A 15,696-nucleotide genomic window follows, 5' to 3' on the forward strand; every position below is an offset into this window, starting at 1 on the left:
AACTAATTATAAATCAATAGGAACAATTGCAATAGACATAACTTTAGTGATATATGAACTTAACTTTACTTATATATTGTAAAACAGTGTAAACTCTTCGTTCATTAAAGATGGAACAATAATAAACTTAACTTTACTTATATATGAATTTATTATAGTTTTTGTTGGTGTTTCTCTAACCGACAACCACCACTAGAGCCTAAGGGGTGATACAATATCTCGTCCATGCTACCAGAATTGTCCTATACTTTATCGTCGCGTGGAATATCCTCAACCAAGTGGATACACTGGCTTAACTCATGCGGTCATCTAAAAAGTATAACGCGTTAATACCCTTGATGTCTACATGGTTTACATGGTTACATGACTTATCTGAACTCTCTTTCCCATGTTTGTGCTTAATACTACTGTCCAAACGTACTTTAGCTCATACTTTTAATAAAACTTCCTTCCTTTGGCATGACATAATTTACCGAACTTTTTAGCTTTAAAAGCTCTTCTTTGAATCAATGCTCCCTTCTTTAGTTCAAAACTTCTTTGCAAATTCTTGGTTCCCTTTTACCTTAAATGTGAACCATTTATCAATCATTAGCGAATACTTAATCCACTTATAAAAAACTATAAATGAATTCAAATCTTTCACTTTACTTAACATGAAAAATTTACTCTTAAGGAATACATAGTTTAATTATACTCTTTGAAAATTTAACTCAACTTTTTATCTCTTTGCTCGACTTCTAACTTGAGCCTTAAATGAAAGTTAAAATGATTGTTTAATAATCGTTGAAAACTACAAGAACACACTTTGACTTGTTTCTAAATTTAAACATGACTCTTAACTTCTTTGACTTTTATCATAACTTTTTATCGATTATGGATTGAACATCACAATCTCATTCTTATGTATTATTTCATGTTTTTAGATGTACTTTAATGTGATTGAATAAACTAGGAATGAGAGGTACATCACTTAGGAACTAGTACGAAGAGATAAGGTAAGAATGGGGTCTCTAAGGGGTCGTGCCGCTCTTAAAGGCAGAGAGCGCCAGAGCCTGATGGACAGACAATGTCCTCAAGCGTTCTTGCTTGCGCAGCGCACGAGTTCCTGAACGACAAAGTCTTTCCTGAGGCGCTCTGGTAGGCGCGGCACCCCATTGCTTGTCAAATGGGTTTTCCGACTTATCTTCTATGATTTACAATTCTAACCATCCAAAACCTGCATGGATCTTCCCCCAAACACTTATAATCATTAATATACTCAATACCCAAAAGATTGGACGCAAAAATAGTTTGGAACCATGAATATAAACTACTAGATATGAATCATAACTTTACCAACCCAGATAAAAAATTGTTCATCAAGAACATTAAGATTTATGATTGATTCAATAGAAAACAAGTTGAATTAAACATATTAGTGTGTGGGTGAACTAAGACAACACAAAAAGTCTTACATACCTCGATAGGGATAACTCCCAAATAAATCCATTCACGATCTTGGTGTTTTTGGAAGATTCTTGATCGTCCTCTTTTTTTCTCTTTTTGTCCCAATACAAAAGAGTTCTTAATTTTGTCAAACATAATTTTGAATTGTTTTTTTTACCCCTAATAAACCTTAAAATGAATTAGGAAATACTAGGGTGAAAAGACAATTTTTCCCTTACTGAAATCTGGATTGGATTTTCCTTAGCTCCACAACCCAGCTTCTGAAAGACATATCTCTCTTTACAATATTGGAATTTCGCAAACTTTTCTTCGTTCGAGAGATTTTCTCCAGGGATTCCAAAACATATAAAGAATTCATCCAAACTCCTCCTGATCCGGATGTTATGGTCATTTGAAAATTACCAAAACTCACTTTTATAAGCTGGAAAATTTCTAGATTTGCTTACTTATTACCAAAAATGATTATTTTTGGTTTATTAGCTTATTATTAGTTAATTAAAGTTACGATATGTTACTATATCTCCCCGTTAGGAACATTCATCCTCGTATGAGAATTTTTTCACTAAGTTAATGGTTGTAACATAATTTCAATACTCAACAAACAAAATCAAGTAATAAAATGCTTAAACGTCAGCCTTATAAAGTGCTAAGAAGTGAATTTGGCACCTTGATCTTCATTTTCTCCGGATTCAAAGACATTTGGATATATCTTTTTTATATGCTCCTCAGCTTTCTAGGTCACTACTTCAACAAAATGGTTCCTCCAAAGGCGTTTACTTAAGCAACATCTTTATACTCAACTTGTGAACTTGACGATCCAAAATCTGAACCGAAACTTCTACATAGAATAGGTTATCCTTAATCTCAACATTCTTTACTTGTACAATTAATGAAGGATCACCTAATAACTTCTTCAAAATATAAATTTGGAATATTGGATGAACGACTGCTTATTCTGGGGGTAGCTCTAAATCGTAAGCCGCATTGTCCACTTTTGGATATTCAATAAGGTCGAATATATTGGGGAGTAAGTTTCCCCTTTTTACCATACCTCATAACTCCTTTCATGGGTGAAAATTAAAGATACACCCAATCCTCCTCCTCAATCTGTAATGTTATATCCTAATATATTTGTAGGACTTTTTGCGAATTTGTGACATTTTAAATATTTCTTGAATTACTTTCACCTTCTCCACAGCTTGGTGAACTAGATCTGGTTTTATAAAATCTACTTCACAAAGTTTGAACCACCCAATAGGAGATCAGAATCTTTTTTAATAAAGATATACATAAGGAGCCATTCAGATGCTCTAATTGGTACTGTTATTGTAAGCAAACTCAATGAGTGTTATGTTATCATTCCAAATCCCTTTGAAGTTGATCATAGAACATCTCAACATATCTTTCTAAGTTCTGTATAGTACTTTCTCTTTTTTCCATATGTCTGAGGATGAAAAGAAGTGCTTAAGTTCATTTTTGAACCCAAACCTTTTTAGAAAGATTTCTAGAACAATGTATAAATTGAGCACCTCTATATGAAATAATGGAGGCTGGAAGTCCAGGATGTCTTACCACTTCTGAAGGTACAACATAGCATAATCCTCGGCCGAATAAGTAGTTTTTACCCATAAGAAATGGGCTGACTTCGTCATTCTGTCAACAATCACCCAAATAGAATCATGTTGCCTTAGAGATCTTTGCAATCTCGTGATGAATTCTACAATAATCATCTCCCACTTCCATTTTGGAAATTCTATATTCAGAGCGAAACCTCCAGGCCTTTAGTGCTCCACTTTCGCATCCTTACAATTTGAACACTTGCCAATAAACTCAAGAATATCTTTCTTCATGCCTTGCTACTATTATATGTCTCTCAAATTGTGGAACAGATTGCAGTAACCCAAATAAAAGGAATATCTGGAGCTGTAAGCCTCCTCGAAGATCCTCTCTTGGAGTCCATCCACCTTAGGTATACACAAGCTGCCTTGGTACTTAAACACCCAATCTTCCCCTTGTTCAAAAGTCAATACTCTTTGTTTCAGGGCACTTCCCTTCAAATTAAGCCGAATAGGGTCTTGGTCTTGCTTCTCTTTCACCTCTGACACTAATGATGACTCAGCCCCATTTTTCATCACTATTCCTCCTTACGTGGAATCCATAAGTCTGACTCCCAAATTTGCAATTATATGCATATCTTTAGTTAACTCCCTCTTTTCTTTATAAACATGGGTGATACTACCGTTAGACAACCTTCTTAAGACATCATCAACCGCATTAGCCTTATCTGGGTGGGAAAGAATACTTATGACATAATCATTGAGTAATTCTAATCACCTTCTCTATCTGAGATTTAACTCCTCCTAAGTGAATACATTGTTATCAATGAATATATCCACATGAATACCATACAACTAGTGACGCCAAATCTCCAAACCAAAAACCACATCAGCCAATTCCAAGTCATGCTTTTAATAATTATTCTCATGAACCTTAAACTTTCTGGAGGCATAAGCCATAACCTTATCATTCTACATCAACATGCATCCCAAGACAACTCTTGATGCATCATAATACACAACAAAACCTTGAATACCCTATGGTTAGGTCAAAACAAGAGCGCTAGTCATTCTCTTTTCCAACTCTTGAAAGCTTTTCTTACAATCTGGAGACCATCGAAACTTGACAGTCTTCTGAGTTAGCTTGGTCAAAGGATAAGATATATATAAGAGTCCTTCAAAAAATCTCTTATAATGGCCAACCAAGACAAAGAAACTCCTTATATCTGTTGTTAATGTGGGTCTAGGCTAACTCTGAACCTCTTCAATCTTCTGTGTGTACACTCTAATCGGTTCAATAGAAACAATATCAACTATGAATGCCATAGGCGTAAGAAAAAACACATACCTGGAGAACTTGTTATATAGCTAGCTCCTTATCTCATAATGCCTGGAGAACTATCCTGAGGTGACAAGCATGATATTATTCATTCAATGAATAAACCAATATGTCATTAATGAAGACGATGACAAAAAAATCTACATAATGTTTTAAGACTCTGTTCATAAGATCCATGAATGTTGCAGGTGCATTCATCAAACAAAGGGATATAACCAAAAATTCATGATGCCCATATATTGGTCTAAAATTTGTTTTTCGAATATCACATTCTCTTACTTTCAACTGATGATAGACTGATTTGATGTTTATATTGGAAAAGCAAAAAGCACCCTGAAGTTGATCAAAAAGATAATCTACCCTTGGAAGAGGTTATTTATTCTTAATGGTCACCTTATTTAATTTGTGGTAATCTATACACATCCTAAGGAACCAATCCTCCTTCCTTACAAACAAGACTAGAGAGCCCCAAGGTAAGACACTTCGTCGAATGAAGCCTTTAACTAACATATATTTCCATTTCTATAATAGCTCTTTTTACTCTACTCGTGCAATTCGGTATGGATGAATAGAGATAGGACGAGTATCTGGGATGATGTCTATGCAAAAGTCTATCTCTCTTTTGGGAGGGACTCAAAGTAGATCATCAGGAAAGATTTTTTGAAACTCATTCACTATAGGGATTTACTAAAAGAAAGGTACCTCAAAACTTTTGTCAAAAACATGAAGTAAGTTATAGATATACCCCTTAAAAACTAACTTCCTCGCCTTAAGGAACGAAATGAAATGACCCTTTGCCACTGCGGAACTACTAACCCACTCTATTATCTAAAATCATTAGGAATTTGAAACTTCACAACCCGAATTGTGCAATGTATTGATGCATAACATTAATGGAGTTAATGCATACCTAGAATGACATCAAAATCTACCATGTCTAAATCTACTAGATCAGCCATGGTGATCTTGTGATTGATTTAAAAAGGACAAGAACGATAGACTCTTTTTAATAGAATATAATCCATAATAGGTGTAAAAACACAGAAGGGTCATAATGCTTTTCAGGAAGGATGTCAAACTGATTTGCAACATAAGAAGTTACAAAGGATAAACTTTCAAAAGTACAGACTATTATCGTATCTCTAACAACATATGGATAGTTCTCTGGCTATTGGAGGCTAGTTATTGCATAGAGCCAGTTTGTCCCTCCTCCTATACGATAAATGGATCCTGTAGTTGTAGCCCTTTTTGGTGGAGAAAATAATGAAGATTGAGCTCTATTTCTTGGACTTCCACCACGTTGCTTATTCTTAGGGAACTCCTTAATGATGTGACCCTCTTGACAAAAATTGAAATAACATGTCATGTACATGTAGGAGCCCTGCTTTATTCTTGTGCCACACTACCTTGAGACTGAGCTAGTCTCGCCTTGAAGGGTGGCAAATTCTAGCCACTATACTTACCTCAATTCTTAGGCGCAAGTTCACTAGCAGATGTTGGTGATGCCACTTTGTTTTTGCAATTGTTACCAATTTGAACCACTTTTCTGATGCCCAGACTCATTCCCGGTCTTCGTATACTTATTTATATATTCCTATTTGTCCCTCAATATCTCCTCTTCGACTTGTTGGACATAGGGCATAAGCCTTGATATGTCTATGTCACCAATCAACATTGAAACCCTACATTATTTTCTTGAAGCATGACTTAGGCCAACAACAAACAAACTCATTCTACTCCTTATATCCTTAACTATTTGTGGAGAATAGCGACTAATCTGTGTAAACTTCAACCTATACTCATGAACACTCAAGGAGTCCTATTTCAAAGTGAGCAAATCCTGTAGTTTTGCTTCCTTCAGTTCTTGAAGGAATTACATCCCAAAGAAGGCTTCTTCAAAAAAAGGCCAACTTGGATGTGGTGCAACCTCAGCTCTACCATCCTTCCATTGATTAAACCATGTTATAACCACACTCCTGAGTTTATATGCGACTAATTCAACCCTCTCAACATCAAAGACATGCATTTCATCAAACACTTTCTTCACATCTTCCACAAAGTTTTTCAAATCCTCAGTAGTGGTTGATTCGGTGAAACTAGGAGGATTCATTCTTAGAAACTCATGAACCATCGAGGTTTAAACCCCTTCTTCTCTATCTTCTCCGCGTTGCCCGACTTGGTGGGTTACCAGTTTACTTAACGTCCATATAGCTTCCCAGAATTCGGCAGTGGTAACTTCTCGTTGGGGTTGCACATCCGGTGCATTAAGAATGCCTTGTTCATCAACATTTCTTCACGCTGGTCGAACTCTGTCTTCTTTTCTTGGAGGCATGATGATTTGAAAACGTGTAAGCACAAATTAGAGAGAGTTTTTTAGAGATAAATTCCACGAACGAAAAGAATATGAAAGAAGTGAAACATTCATAAATGTTGTAGCCACACAGTCATAGATATGGCACATTTCACACGTTGACTAAAATTTTATGGATACAACTTTAAAGCTTCCCTAGGAATCATGAGATTTGTGTTGTACCAATATCAAGACTAGAGCCTACACCTTGGACATGGTTGTCACTCATAGACCATATCTTTCCCCAAGAAAACCCTTGGTCTGACTTACCTTACAAAGTGGAAGACTCAACTCAACATAATAGAGAGATAAAGCACATTAAACAAAAAAGTTTATATAACAATGTCGACAAAATGACACTTAAGATTCGATAAGAAAATAAACTCAAAACTAATTTATTCACTGTCTAAGAAGCCTCTAAATTGAATATGATAGATGACGGGATACACTCCACCACATCCTAAAAATAACTAAAATAGTAAAGCAAATGAGAAGGATGTCCTTTAAAATGAAATGTCTCACCACTAACTCTTGGGCATAATCAGGATCAACTAAGAGCTCCGGGCTGATCCTAGTTACCAGCGTCGGCATCAAAAAATGATGCAGGCCAACTGGTATAAGTACATTGAATGTACGAGTATGCGAGTTGGAATGTTAAACACAACTATAAAACTTGAAATGGAATCAGGATGAACTTACCTTGGCTCTGCTAAACTCATAAGGGAACAACTCAATATAAAGCAATAAGAACATTCCCTAGATATATATGTCTATATATATACATGTATATATATATATATATATATATATATATATATATATATATATATATATATATATATATATATATATATATATATATATATATATATATATATATATATATAAAACAGGTAAAACAGCATAAGCTCTTAGTTCATTAAAGATAGAACAATAATAAACATAACAATACATATACATGAAAGTATTGTAGTTTATGAGAAATTTTCTCTAACTGACAACCACCACTATGAGCCTAAGTGGTAATAAAATATTTCGTCCACGGTGCTAGAAGTGTTCAATACATTGTCGTTGTATGAAAAATGCTCAACCTAGTGGATCCACTGGCTAGACTCATGTGATAAAGTAAAAAGTATGACACGTTAATAACCATAATGGCTACATGGTTTACATAGGGACTTGAGTTTTCTGAACTCTAATCTCCAAATCGGTGCTCAATAATACTGCATAAACTTACTTTATCTCATACTTTTAATAAAACTTCCTTTCTTTGGGCTGAGATAATTTACTGAACCCTTTAGCTTTAAAAGTTTCTCTTGGAATCAATGTTCCCCTCATTAGTTCAAAACTTTTTTGGAACTCCCTAGTTCCTTTTTACCTTTTATATGAAACATTTATCAACATTTACGGAATACTTAGTCCCCCTTATATGTTTAGAGAAATGAACTCATGTCTTTCTCTTTACTTAACATTAAACATTAACTCTTACTGAATACTTAGTTACCTTATAATTTTTGAGAATTTAACTCAACTCTTTTATCTTTGCTCAACTTCTAACTTGAGCCTTAAATCAAAGTTAAAATGATTGTGTAAGACTCTTTGAAGAAATTGAGAATTCACTTTTACTTGCGTCTTACTTTAAAACTTAACTCTTAACTTCTTCGACTTTGATCTTAACTTTTCTTTAATTGGATTATGGATTAAAAGATCATGTCACATGTTTATGAATGATTTAATGATGTTTAGATGTACTTTAGAGTGATGAAATCAACTAGGAACTAAAGGTACATCACTTAGTAACAAGTAACAAGAGATAGGGAAAGAGGGGGATCGTGCCACTCTGAGAGGCGCGGAGCGCCAGAGCCTGACGGACAGACACTGTCCTCAGTGCTCTCGCTGGATCGATTTGGTAGGTCCTGATGGACAGATTCTGTCCTGAGGCGCTCTCGTAGGCGCGTCGCCCTAGGTCCTGTCACACAGGTTTTCCGCTTTTTTTTCTTCGATTTTCAATACTTAACCTCCCAATCTTTAATAGATCTTCCCCTAAACACCTAGAATCATTAATATACTCAATACCCAATAAAATAGACCAAAAAACTTTCTGAAACCATGAATAAAAACTACTAAAATTGAAAAACAAATTTACCTACAAAGATCAATTAATTGTTCATCATGCACTGTAAGTTTGATCATTGATTCAATAGAAAAATTGATGAATAAAACATTTTAGTGTTTTGTTGAACTAATCCAACACAAAAAAGGTCTCACATACCTTGATAGGGACCACCCCCGATAAAATCCACGCACGATCATGGTGTTCTTGGATGATTGTTGATCTTCCTCTCCTTTTTTCTTTTTCTCTTAAGCCCTAAGTATTCTTGATCTTGTTAAAAGGAATTTTCACTTGGTTTTTACCTATAAATAACCCTTAAAATAAATTAGGAAATGCTAGGGTGAAAAGACCACTTTGCCCTGATTAATATCCAGATCGGATTTTCCTCCGCTCAACAACCAATCTTCCGCAAGGCATATCTCCCCATACGACAAAGGATTTTTGCAAACTTAGCGTCGTTTTAAAGATCATTCAAAGCGCTTCCAAAACATATAATAAACTCATCAAAACTTACCTTGATCTAGAAGTTATGGCTATTTGAAAATTATCAAAACTCCCTTTGGTAAGCTGGATATTTTCCAGATTTCCTTACTTATTTCAAAAAATATTATTCTTGTTTTATAATTTTATTTTAAGTTAATTCAAGTTATGAGATTTTATACCAATCCCTGGTAGTGGATCCATTTTGATGTTTGTCATGACAAAACACACAAACCTAAGGTACGAGTGTCTACAAAATTTTTTGATAGTTTTGTAACCCAACCAAGGATTGGGGTGATGTCTCAAAGGAGGGATATTGAGAAAATGCAGTTAAATTAGAATTTCATTCTAATTAATCGTAGCTAAAAATATTTATGAATAAATCTTATCGAATCATAGTGGCGACATAAAAGTGTCAAATATAAAAACTGGGGGTTTTGTCACAAGTATAGTAAAAACAATAAAAATGTATAAGGGAATCAACTATGGGGAAACTGTTTTGGGGTTTGGCCGCAATAAATGTTTGTATAGGTAGTTGGGTAAATGCTTTCGATAGAAAAATTGCAAGATAATAGTAACGATTCGATTGTTTTCCAACAATATTGAGCCTGGTGTGTAAGCCATGTATCTAGGAGAAACAACAATAAAAGAAGGGCTTTCGGTTTTTGTCTTGCAGCTATTTTCAAGACTAAGCTTTAGATGGAAATAATTTCCCTCTCGGGCAACTTACCCTGTTTCAAATGCATTTCTTTTGGACACCCATTTTCGGCATCAAGGATAGCCTTTGTCTTCCCTCACTTACTCTCCCAAGTTGAGTGTTAGAATATGGCACTAGTGCTCACCCTCTTGGGCTTAACCTCATATCTACCACTCCCTAGACCGTCAGTCTAGCGGTGTAGTTTCGTGACTTCCCTCTCAGACAAGCCGAAAACACATGGTTTACATTGTATTTGTAACTATAAACCCATTTAAAAAAACCAGGTTAAATGACCATTAAAATACATAAAACCTATTAGAAAGGAAGACCCACCAATAATATCTATTCATATTTGCTAAATCAGACCCCAAGAACGAGGGTTCTTAGCCACACATAAAACAATAACAAATTACACCTAAAATGGTAATGAAAGGAGATGGGTATAAGAAATTAAATCTTAATATGAGAAAAGGAATAAGAACAAAAAACATAACTTTGAACTTGGGGAAGATAAAAATCTTCTTTCTTCAATTTTGCTACAAAACCCTCTCCAATTTATAATGATTTTTGGACACTCAAAATAAGGCCTATAACTAGTATTTATAGCTTTAAGATTAAATTCTGGGCGGACCATTGGCAAGGTTAGTCCCGACAGTTGAATGACTTGGCGATTCGCCCTTTTTCTGTTTCATAGCCTTTTGTGATTTTCCTTCTGCATGTTTGTGTTATTGATCATTGGGCCGTAATTCTCTACTTCTCATAAATGATCGGTAACACGCGTACTTCTTCTTTCATCACCTCTTCATCTATTTCCTTCAGGGCTTTGCGTACAGGACCAAAAGGCCAAGTTCTTCACTTTGGCGATTCTCCAAGTGTTATTGGTGAAGCTCATACTTTAGATTTTACGTTCTTTTTATCATTTTTGTTCCATTTTGCGCGCCAGTGTTCATGCATCCACTAAAATAATTAATACTTAAAACTTAAGAGTTTTCATCATATATTCAAATAAAATAAGCATTTGAGGACACTATTTCTACCAAAATAAAGCCCTAAATTAGTCCAATTTGTGGAGTTATCAAGAATTCCTACTTAAAGAGATTTCTTCCCAATCCAAAAAGAAGAACAAAACAAAACCTGATCTCTTCTACCATAAAAATATACAACTCTTTTCCTTTGAAATGAAGAACTCACGTTAGTCTCCTTTTTTCACCTTTGATATAAGATTCTAAGTTCTACTAAAATATGAACACTAAAGGGACCACATCATTGACTAATGTTGCTTCCTATTATGGAATGATTCCAAATAATTATTTTCAATTATTCTTTCTATAATAAATTACAAATCATCAAACTAGAAATTCGTGATTTAACTCCTTTATTTATATTTGAAATTCCCTATTAAACACTTACATAATTCTCCATGAAAAGATTATTGATACTAATCAATAAATAAAATTACTAATAAATTTAATTGAGTGATTAATTTTCTTTAAATCTCTACATATCTTATTTCACTTGTCACATTCATAATCCACTTGTAAGGTTTGACACGATGAAAACATATAAGCTTTTCAAAAATACATATCAATAGATCTCTATGATGAGACATAGATTCCATCAACTAACTTGTAGATTCACCAATCTATATTATTATCATCCAACTAGAAGGCATATTGACCTATCTTAAGATCTATGATTTTTAATAAATCAAATCACAATTAGTATATACAGATCATACTAGTTATATCACAATTAAATAAAAAAGTACATTTAATTGTTTAGAGAACATGCTTTTTCCAACCTGTCTAAAACAAGTATCTGTATTCGGTCTCATGCAATACATACCAAATGCACTAGAGCAACAAGTTTGAACTATATAGTTCCCATAATAATAATAAAATACACACTATAATGTGCTACAATCATATGGACGGAGTGTGTATATTTCCATCCTAAATGTGAAAAAAATTATAATTATAAGAACTAATGATTTAATCCTCTGTATATAAGATAAAACTCTACACACTAAATCATCTACTATATGTGTAAGCAAACACCATTAACGAATATACGATCTATTCAATCTGAATAAATATTATTCCGTAATGAGTATATATATTAAGATATGGCTAATAATATATATCCCAACAATCTACCACTTATAATTTTAGTCGTCAAATTACTATAATGTTTATATCAAATTCATGGTTACTAGAATATACCCTATAAATATCCACTTAGATATTTAATCTTCAAAACTATTAGGGGTATTTTGGTAGGCTGCATTAAAAGACATAGAACATGTATTATGTAAGGTATTATTTAGTACCATGTGTGTAGGAATTTGAGCCCATCTGTAACTAATCCATCAATTAGATATACCTCCTACATTGTATTATAGAATATATTACTGATACCTTCCATTTTGAGGTATTAGTAATAAAAAGAATATGATATCATGGGATAAGCTTATGTAAAGACAAAATATCCTTCAAATCATTTTAATGATTTGTATATTTTCTTTGTTTTATGATTGTACTGGTAAATTTATTTAAATAAACTATCTTACAAATTAATTAGAGAGAGTTGTTTGTTACAACTAAATTCAATACAAATTTGAAATCTTAATTGTATATTTGTATATGAAGTTTGTGATATATATATGGTTTTCTAATTATTTTTGTTTTAAACAATTTAGAAAATTTACATATATATTAAAACTAAATTCGCAATTTATGTATACATATAGATTATTTATTCAATTTTACCATTGTTGACCGTTTTTTCAACTTTAAAAGTTGATTGCTTATAGTTTTATAATTTAAAATGACATTTTGTGAGTGATACATTTATTAAGATAACAATCATTTTTCCTCAAATAATTCAAGACAACTAAATTGTTCATCTCATAACTAGTTAGAAGGTTATAGAAAAGATTTTTTTTCCGAAAATTATCTACCTTGACCCTGTTACATAATAATTAAAGGGTGTAATGTAAAAAAGATTTTCATAAAGCAATAATCCAAACACAAGAAGAGGTAGGAAAAAATAAACTAAATACTTGATAAAAATTAACCCTTCATTTCTAATATTTGCCCTACTAATCCCTACATTACTAATCCATCCATTACTAATCCTTAAATTATTAATCTTGTACCAAATGACCCCTTAGTATACTATATAAAAGCAAATGTTCAAAGTAAAGAGGTCTGATCAACAAAGGTATGACATTGTTTTGATATTTTAATGTATCAGTTGTTCTTTTATATTTTAATTAGAAGGTGAACCATTACTATTTTAAATGAAAACCTGCATATTTCATATGTTCTTTTATATTATAATGTATCATCATTTCAGTAATTTGTTTTGATACATTGAAATAACTATTTTGATACTTTCATATACTACTACTGATATATTAAGTACTGTATCAATTTAAACAGTCATATCACAACTAGTGGATACTTTTCATTAAATTTTGATAATTTTCTTAAAAAATGGTTGATACTTTTTGTGTAATTTATTGTTTGATTACTTTGAACATTATTGTTGAATATATTATATGATGCAATTGATATATGTTTTAATATGCTTAATAAATGTACGCAGCTATGTGTTGGTTTGCTTTTCAGAAAAATGTGGTTGGACTATGAAGGCGTCCTGTAGGAAAAAATCTTATATATTCATTGTTAGAAATTTCAATAGTGAACATACGTGTCCGATGAGGGAGAGGGTATTAACCAAAGTCCAAGCAACAGTTGGATTTGTAAGTGGAGTGACAGCTCCAAAATTGTTCAATTATAAACGAATTTATACTCCAAGAGATACAATTGATGGTATTAGAGAACATTATGGGGTTGAAATATTTTACCAGCAAGCATGGCGTGCTAAATAACGTGCACTCTCCATGATTAGGGGAAAACCATCTGCAGGATATAGACGGATGCCGCGATACATACACATGTTAAAAACGGTGTATCCAGATTCTTATATAAGAATGCATAAGACTGAAGAGGATGAATTTATGTATCTGTTTATCGCCTTAAGACCGTTCATTAGGGGATTTAAATACTACAGATCAGTAGTTGTTGTGGATGGTGCACATCTGAGTGGAGCTTACAAAGAGACATTTGTATCAGCAAGCACACTTGATGGCGCAGGTATTTTTTATTTATAGTAATGATGTGTTTTTATATATTATGTATCAAATAATATAATGTGTATGTAATTAGGTTGCATATTTCCATTGGCAAATGGTGTTGTTGACACCGAAAATGATTGTTCGTGGATATGGTTTTTCGAACAGTTCAAACATGTATTTGCCGATCGAAAAGATATGTGTGTTGTTTCAGATAGAAATGAGAGTATCAATTAAGAGTGTGAGGATTGTGTTCCCCGATGTACCTCATTATGCATGCATCTGGAATCTTTGGAATAATGTATGTGGAAACTTCAAAAGGAGCAGAAAGACCATAAGTGATCTATTCTACTCTATGTCCAAGGCATATAGAAAGTAAGATTTTGATAAGTTGATGGCTAAGGTTGATAGAATTGATCACAGAGTTAAGGAGTACCTTTAATATGCAGGTTACGAAAAGTGGTCAAGAGTTCATGCAACAGTAAACAGAGGTAGAATGATGACTTCAAACATTACAGAATGTATCAATGGTTGTCTTGTTGACGCACGCCAATTAACTATATTAGAGTTCTTTGAAGAGGTTAGAATTCTTTTTGGATCTTGGCATAGCAAAAACAGAGAAGTAGCCTCATACACAAAGGATACATTAGGTAGAAAATTTGAGGAATTGTTGATTATAAACGTGGCTAAAAGTTCAAAAATTGAGGTATGTATCATTATATAATACTTTATATTATATATATCTAATTCAATGCATCATTCTACATTTTTTAACATGATTTGTTTTTTTAAAATTATATATTTAAAATTTTTAATATACACAGGTTGTTCCATCATCTGAATTTATTTTCTCAGTTTATGAAAATGGAAGAAGATATATTGTTTGTCTTGAGCGGAAAGTATGTTCTTGTGATAGATTTCAACTAGATGAGATACCTTGTTCACATGCAATCGCTGTATTGAAAAAAAAGAATGTCACCGATATGAATCCGTATTGCTCTGATTATTACAAGTCAGATGTGTTGGCAAAAACATATGAAATTTCAATGGTACCAATGCCAAATAAGGAAGATTGGTCAGATCCTAAAAATGTGGTAGCTGAAAATGTGTATCCACCTAGATACAGAAGATCATCTGGACGACCAAGAAAAAGAAGAAGAAAGAATGCAGATGAAAAGATTTCGGTTAACACAAACTGTTGTGGACAATGTGGACAAGAAGGACACAACAGAAGAACTTGTACTTTCTACCCAAAAGAGAACTGAATTAGTCGTAATGTTTCTATGATATCAAGAATAATTTATAACGTGAACATTTTAATGAATTTCAGTTTTCATTACATTTGCAAATTGAACACTTTGTGTTTAGATAAATAAACTTACAAACATGTGGTAATTAAATTTGAAGTCGTGCTTTGATTATAAATACTTTGTTATTATTGGGGTTTATAAATATACTTGTGTCAATATTTGTTTTTAATATAAAATTTTATAAATCTTATGATACTGTAAGATATATAAATTTAAGAATTATTAGGTAGGCCTAAGTCATCTCCAGCCACTCGAAATTGTCCGCAT

General features: G+C 33.0%; 1 pseudogene; it reads left to right on the top strand.

Moving 5' to 3' along the window:
* The first annotated feature begins 14,474 nt into the window (after positions 1-14,474).
* LOC138339165 (uncharacterized) lies at positions 14,475-15,384 on the top strand (annotated as a pseudogene).
* The last annotated feature ends 312 nt before the right edge of the window (positions 15,385-15,696 follow it).

Source organism: Solanum lycopersicum, chromosome 10, assembly GCF_036512215.1.
Source record: "Solanum lycopersicum chromosome 10, SLM_r2.1".
In the NCBI taxonomy this organism is placed as follows: domain Eukaryota; kingdom Viridiplantae; phylum Streptophyta; class Magnoliopsida; order Solanales; family Solanaceae; genus Solanum; species Solanum lycopersicum.